The sequence below is a fragment of the Chrysochloris asiatica genome, unplaced genomic scaffold (genome assembly GCF_000296735.1).
Source record: "Chrysochloris asiatica unplaced genomic scaffold, ChrAsi1.0 scaffold00051, whole genome shotgun sequence".
Classification (NCBI taxonomy): Eukaryota; Metazoa; Chordata; class Mammalia; order Afrosoricida; family Chrysochloridae; genus Chrysochloris; species Chrysochloris asiatica.
Window position 1 is genome coordinate 3,760,658 of NW_006408569.1, and position 7,989 is coordinate 3,768,646.

A 7,989-nucleotide genomic window follows, 5' to 3' on the forward strand; every position below is an offset into this window, starting at 1 on the left:
GTCTATCAGTTTGTTGTACTGTGGTGGCTTGCAGGTTGCTGTGATTCTGAAAGCGATGCCATCGTATTTTAAATGCCATCAGGGTCACCCACGGTGGACAGGTTTCAGATGAGCTTCCAGACGAAGACAGACTAAGAAGAAGGAGTGACGAACTACTTCCGAATATTTAGTCACTGAAAACCTTATGAATAGCAGAGAAACACTATCAGATATAGTGCAGGAAAATGAGCCCCTCAGGTTGGAAGGCACTCAAAATGTGACTGGGGAAATGCTGCCTCCTCAAAGTAGACTTGACCGTGATGACGTGAATGGAGTAAATCCCGTCGGAGAAAAGCCCACAGGATCTTCATTTACTGATGGGGCACAACTCAAAATTAAGAGAAACAGCTGTAAACATCCATTGAAAATCAAAACATGGAATGTATGAAGTATGAATCTGGGAAAATTGGAACTTTTCAAAAATGAAATGGAACGCATAAACATCGATAGATATCTTAAGCTTTAGTGAGCTGAACTGGACTGGGATTGGCCATTCTGAATCTGATGAGAACATGGTGACTATGCCCTCTTGCCTTCAAAGATTCAAGATGGCTACACTCCTCCTGGTTGGTAAGCACATATCACCAGTCTCTCTTCTTCTTCTTCTTCTTTTTTTTTCTCCCTCCCCCACATGTGTGTCAGCTGCTTCTACTAGTCAGAGGTAGTCCAGGGCTGGCCCGGGGCCAGCTCTGCAGATTTGCAGCAGGTTTCCACTCCCCATCCCCCAAAAGGGGTTAATGTGAATAGCTCCACCATCCTTTAATGGGGCATACAACTTTGGTGCTTACCTTCCCTCCATGTGGCTTTGGCCACCGGGAGAGTGGGAGCTTCCCTGCGGGTGTATGTGGTGTGGGGGGTGGGCTCACCTCTGGTCACCAGGTGAGTGTGGGGAAAAAGAAAAATATTGCACATTTATCTCCACAAACCACAGTTAGGTGTCTGCAAAGCCAATATGTTTTCTTGTCTCAGAAGCCAATCGTAAAAGCTCAAGATGACTGCCTCACATTTGGTCAACTCTGTTAGTAAATATTCAATCCACTTTTCTATCCTGTCATCAGAAGCTCAGAGTTCCAGAACTAAATTCTGCATCTGTTAAATTTGGTTTTCTGTATCTTTGTTGTGCATAAGGTAGTGAAGACTTGGATTTGACTCGACAACACCTCAAGCCACCACCGCCACCATTTTCAGGCCCCTTCTCATTCCTGACACTCCCTCTATATTTCATAACTTCTTATAACAACGCAGTATTCATTCACCATGGAGTCTGTGGTTCCAGAATCCACTTCAAGGATTTGGAATAAAAAGCGAGATTATGAAGAACTTGTCCAAATCAATATCCAAACTCCCATTTTTGCCAAGTCTTTTCTTTTCTTTTTTGTCAGCTTGCTGACTCACTCCTTCCTTGCCCTCTGAATGCTGTTCTGTTCAACACCAGTTTGGCTTTTCTAGATTCTGAATTCTGATTATCATGCCCATATTGGTTCATTACTCCTCTTCTGAGTAATAATCTGATGTGATTTGTACAGAGAAGAGAAATAGGTTCTATTTCACTTGCTAACTGATCAATCGCTGCATACAGAATACCCAAATCAATCCTTTACAACAAATTTTCTGTATCATTTCAGAGTAACATCTTCTAAAATGTGGTTACTTGTTATTGGGGGTCCTGGCATGGCACTGTATGATAAGCACTGGAATGCTAACCTCAAGGTCAGCGGTTCAAATCTATCACTCACTCCTCAGAAACCCTATACAGGTTCGCTATGAATTGGAACCGATTCAACAACACTTAACTACAACCACATTATGCTATTGACTATTGTAAATTAGAGTCAAGTCTGATCATTAAAAGACTATGTTGATCTTATTGTTGTTATTATTAAGTGCCACTGCATTGGTTCCAGGTCATAGAGACCCTGTATAGGGTTTCTGAGGAGTGGCTGGTGGGTTTGACCTTGGCTTAGCAGTCTAGTGCTTATCCAACAGCACCACACCAGAACTAGTAACATCTAACTTTATCTAGTAATATGTAAAATAACCTCTGCTTGTAAATTAGGAACTTTTAAACAAAATATGGATTCTAAAATGTAAAATTTCAAATAATATTCACTCCTAAATTTATTTGCTCACTAGTTATTTGGTATAATATTTCAAGCGAAACCAATATTATATGAAAATCGAAACTCAAATTCTATGTGCATAATTCCCTTGAAAGCATCAAAAGAAGTAAAAGGTTTATTGAATAAAACAGAGGGATATTTTATGAAATTTTTATTATTGATGCAAAACACATTTTCAGTCTCTTGAAATTGATGCTAACTTTTCCAAAGAAGAAAATAATAGAAAAAAAAGGAAGAAGCCTTACTTTGACCACAACATTAATAATCAATTTTCAGCCTCAAAGTAAATATCAAAATAAATTTCTGTATTTCAAAATTGGATACAAAATAGTTGTCATCAAAGAGTGGGTGGAATTGTTGCCATCAAAAAAAATTGTTGCCATGGAGTCGATTTTGACTCATGGCAATCCCATGTGTGCAGGAAAGAACTGCTCTGTAGGGTTTTTAAGGCAGTAATTTTTCAGAAGCAGATAGCCCAGCCTGTCTTTCAAGGTGCCTCTGAGTAGGTTCCAACCACCAGCTTTTGGCTCATAGTTGAGCACTTGGAGCACATAACCTTTTTAATCAGCTAGAGACTCATAAAATACAAAACAGCTTCTTTAAAAGGAAAGTATATAGCATTGAAATATTATCATTAATTTTTCAGTGTCCTTTAAGACTTGTGATTTGAAGAATTATGAAGAATAAAAAGTATTAAAATTATGTTCGAATTACCGTTGAAATTAACCAACGAATATTGTAAAAATGTGATATTGCTATAAGACAATGTTACACAGTAAGCAACTAAATTTCTTAAGATGGTTTGTGAAATTTAGTGTGATTTACTAGACACATTTTCAAATATTTTTGTGTTTCTCTGGATATATTCAACTTTGCCATAATTGGCTACCAGTGAAGGATGTAGCTCCTCAAAATTAAAATTTATAAAAATTACTTAAGTGATACATCATCATAAGAAAGATTATAAATCTACTCTCATTTTTATAAATAATAAGATATTGGGGCAAATAAGCTCACATATTCAGAAGATTTAAATTTCATGAATGGAGGGCAAGAACCATTTTTAAACAAACTTTAATATCATGGAGAATTTGATTTTATAATGACACTGTGGGTTGACGCGTTGGACTACAAAGTCGATTTGAACTGCAAGGTTGGAGGTTCAAGCTCACAAGCTGATCCTCAGAAACCCCATACAGGGTCGTTGTGGTTTGGAACTGACTTGATGGCACTTAATAGCAACAACAAACAACATAATTAAAAATTCAAATTGTTTATGATTTTCTTATTCATTTAATGCTTTGAAATTATTTGATTTGGATAATTCCTACTGAATTATAAGTGTTGTTTTTATAATTAAATAATGTTAACTTATAAAATGTACCTGATGAAAAGGCATCACTTTATAATTTGCATAAAAGCAAGTGTTTAGGATAATCATAGGATCAGATATGGGAGGAGACCACAGGTAGATGATTTTATTAATGTTCTAAGTCTTGTTTCCACCACTCGTTTGTCATATTGTGGTGGCTTGTGAGTTGTTGTGATTCTGGAAGCTATGCCACCGGTATTTTAAATACCAGCAGGGTCACCCATGGTAGACAGGTTTCAGATGAGCTTCCAGATGAAGACAGACTAGGAAGAAGGAGTGACTAACTACTTCCGAATATTTAGTCACTGAAAACCTTATGAATAGCAGAGAAACACTGTCAGATATAGTGCCCGAAAATGAGCTTGGAAGGTACTCAAAATGCGACTGGGGAAGAGCAGCATCTTCAAAGTAGAATTGACCGTGATGACGCAAATGGAGAAAAGCCTGTGGGAGAAAAGCCCGTGGGACCTTCATTTGCTGATGGGGCACAACTCAAAATGAAGTGAAACAGCTGCAAACATCCATTGAAAATGGGAACATGGAATGTACGAAGTATGAATCTGGGAAAATTAGAAGGTGTCAAAAATGAAATGGAATGGATAAACATCAATATCTTAAGCATTAGTGAGCTGAAATGGACTGGTATTGCCATTTTGAATCTGATGACCACATGGTTTACTATGCCGGGAATGAGATATTGAAGAGGAAAGGCATGGCATTCGTTGTCAAAAAGCACATATCCAGATCAGTCATGAGGTGCAACGCTGTCTGTGATAGGATAATATCCATGCGACTACAGGAAAGCCCAGTTAATACCACTATTTTTCAAATTTATGCACCAACCACTAAAGCCAGTGAGGATGAAACAGAAGAATTCTACTGACTTCTTCAATCTGAAATTGATCAAACATGCAATCTAGATGTATTGCTCATTACTGGTGATTGGAATGCAAAGGTTGGGAGCAAAGAGGAAGGACCAGTAGTTGGAAAATATGACCTTGGTGATAGAAATAATGCTGGAGATTGCATGATAGAATTCTGCAAAATCAATGATTCGTTCATTTCAAATACCTTCTTTAGACAGCATAGGAGATGACTACACACATGGACCTTACCAGATGGAATACATAGAAATCAAATTGACTACATCTGTGGAACAAGACGATGGAAAAGCTCCATATCATCGGTCAAAACAAGGCCAGGGGCAGATTATGGAACAGACCATCAATTACTCATATGCAAATTCAAACTGAAGCTGAAGAAAATAAAAACAAGTCCATGAGAGCCAAAATATGACCTTCAATATATCCCATCTCAATGTAGGGATTATCTGAAGAACAGATTTGATACATTAAACACTAAAGACCGAAGACCAGAAGAGTTGTGGGATGACATCAAGAACATCATACATGAAGAAAGCAATCTTTTCTCCATTTATATGGATTTTGTTTATTGGTCCAGTGGTGTGAACGTTTAGTTGTTGTTGTTGTTGTTGTTTTCACATTGAGGTGCAACCTATATTGAAGGCTTTGATCTTCACCAGTAAGTATTTCAAGTCATTTACATTTTCAGCAAGCAAGGTTGTATCACTGACACATCACAGGTTGTTAATGAGTCTTCCTCCAATCCTAATGCCATGTTCTTCTTCATATCATCCAGTTTCTCAAATTATTAGCTCAGCATATAGATTAAATAAGTATGGTGAAAGAATACAACCCTAGCACACGCTTTTCCTAATTTTAAGCCATTCTGTGTTCCCTTACTCTGTTTGAACAAATGCCTCTTGGTCTAAGTACAGGTTCCTCATGAGCACAGAATACTCATTCTCCACAAGTTTTTCCATAGCTGGTCATGATTCACACATGCATAGTCGATAAAGCACAGGTAAACATCTTTCTGGCATTTTCTGGTTTCAGCCAAGATCCATCTGATGTCAGAAATGATATCCCTCATCCCATATCCTCCTCTGAATCTGGCATGAACCTCTGACAGTTCCCTGTCAATGTGCTGTTGTTGCCATTTTTGAGTTATCTTTAGCAAAATTTTACTTCCATGAAATAGTAATTATATTGTCATCGTTGGGTCACCTCTCTTTGGGATGGGCACAGACATGGATCTTTTCCAATCAGTTGGCCAGGTAAAGACACCATTTAGAAGAACTCTTATAATTGAATACCAGAAGATAATGCCACCGCAGCAGCCATTGAAAAATAGCAGCCATGCTGTGTGCTACCCTGTGGCTGTTGGCCTCACCAAGGGCCACAAAGAAACCAAGAACATGATGAAGCCAAGGCACAGCTGTCACCATGGAAGCCTCACCAAGCACACCAAGCTTGGGCAGAACATGATCCAGGAGGTATGCTTGCTGGTGACCTCCTGGGTCTTCCTGTGAGTAGAAGTGAGAGAAATGCAAAAATGAAGACATGGGCTAAATTTGGACATGTTCCATTGACACTGTAGACCTCAAGGTGAGAGAGAAAAGAGGAAGAACTGGCTGATCTTAAGTTTAGGGAGATGTGTGAACTCTCAAGTCCCTGGGTACTGACCTAGCCACTAGGAGCTAGAGCTGTGAGGGAAGCAGCCAGCTGGTCTGAAGTGCAGGGAGGTGTGCGTGAATCCCCAAATTTGCAGCTAGTACTAGATTGGATGGCTAGCTGAGCAGAACTCGACCAAATGAAGACAAAGATGCTTGGTACTGTGAGCAAGTATAAATTTGATAAACTGGACCTTTGCTTATGGATACAGTTTCTTGAAATTCCAACCACGTTCGACGGATTCCTCATCAAGGAAAAAGCTTGTTTCCTCAGTGCACTGGGTTGATAAGGACGGGCATTCTAGACATTGGCTATCAAAAATGGGGGGCTATATACAAAATACAAGAAACCAAAGGAAACCTACAAAAATGGAAGAATGTACCATGCTCCTGGATAGGAAGACTTAACATTGTGAAAATGTCAGTACTGCCCAAAGGAATTTACACATATAATGCCATCGCAATCCAGATTCCAGCAACATTCTTCAAAGAGATGGATAAAACAATTCCAAACTTTATATGGAAAGGAAAGGGACCCAGGATAAGCAAAGCACCACTTAAGAAGAATAAGATTGGAAACCTCTCACTCCCTGATTTCAAAATTTATTACATGGCTATAGTGGTCAAAACAGCTTGGTACTGGTACAATGAAAGATACATTGATCAATGGAACAGAATCGAGAATCCAGAAATTAACCCATGCACATACAGCCAACTGATTTAAAAAACAAAACAAAACTGGACAATTTAATAAATAGTTCTTAATAACTGCGGACAGGTAAGGCTATTTGGTAGTACTCAGAAACACAGGTGATGGTGATTTTCCTGGTTATAGTCTTCACCAACAAGGAATGACTTAAAGGAAACGTCTGTCAAACTAGTAAGACTGCATTTATGCATCCGTCATTTTCAGGATTGTTGGTAACTTGAGCATATTTACCCCAGATAACCTTGCCTCTTTGTGTCACCAGGCCCAGCTCGCTCATGTTCACTTCAATGACAGTCCCTTTGGTGGTCACACCCAGAGTTGTATAGGGTGATGAGAGATCCTTCTTCACACCAAGTATCGGTAAGCAGAAGGTGGCTTTAAGCTCAGGATGTGTTATGTGAGCCTTCTTGAAATGTAAGCCCATTGATCTGATGAATCTGTCATATTTAGGTGGTTTTCATGTAAAGCCATCTCCAACGAAGCAGATTTTGGTAACCATCCTTTTCCATGCTTTCTTTTTTCTCTTTTCTGTCCAAATAACTTCTGTTTCTCCTTGGGCATGGACTTTGGGCAGAGGGACTTCCCATTTTCCCGCTTTCTCCTTTCGTTGTTGTTTAATCATATTGGAAAGTACTTTATAGCTCGTCTGCCCCTCTCTGTCCAGCAGATAGGCAGGTACTGCACCTTGTGAAGTCTTCTCATCATTCTTTTGTTTGGTGTTTCTCTTTTCATGCATCTTGATAGTCTTTTTCATTTGTATTTTCTCAGCATGGCGCTGTTTACGGTAGAGCTTCGCCTTCTTCTTTTTGGCCTTCTTTTTGGCCTTCTTCAAACGTTGTTGAGCCTTTCGAATTTCCTTCTTTCTCTTTTTCTCATGATAATCCAAACGATATCCATAGTGCTACGGTGTAACTCAATATATTCGTTTTGTGGCATGGTGATGGCAGCAAAGCCACCAGGCACAGCCTCTGGGGCGTGAAAAACTACTCCGTTTTTGGGTCCCTGAGACCCACGAGCCAAAAGGACTCAGCCCATGACAGGAAGCTACACCTAACTGATTTTTGACAAAGTACCTAAATAATCGCTTGGGGAGGTGATAGTTTCTTCAACAGATGGTGCTGGTAGAACTGGAACACGATATGCAAAAGATTGAAACAAGACCTTTACCTCACGCCTTATACAAAAACCAACTCAGTATGGTATAAAGACCTAAATG

The 7,989-nt window shown here is 39.2% G+C and overlaps 1 pseudogene; it reads right to left on the minus strand.

Moving 5' to 3' along the window:
• Positions 1-6,936: 6,936 nt before the first annotated feature.
• On the minus strand, positions 6,937-7,709 carry LOC102814430 (annotated as a pseudogene).
• Positions 7,710-7,989: the final 280 nt, after the last annotated feature.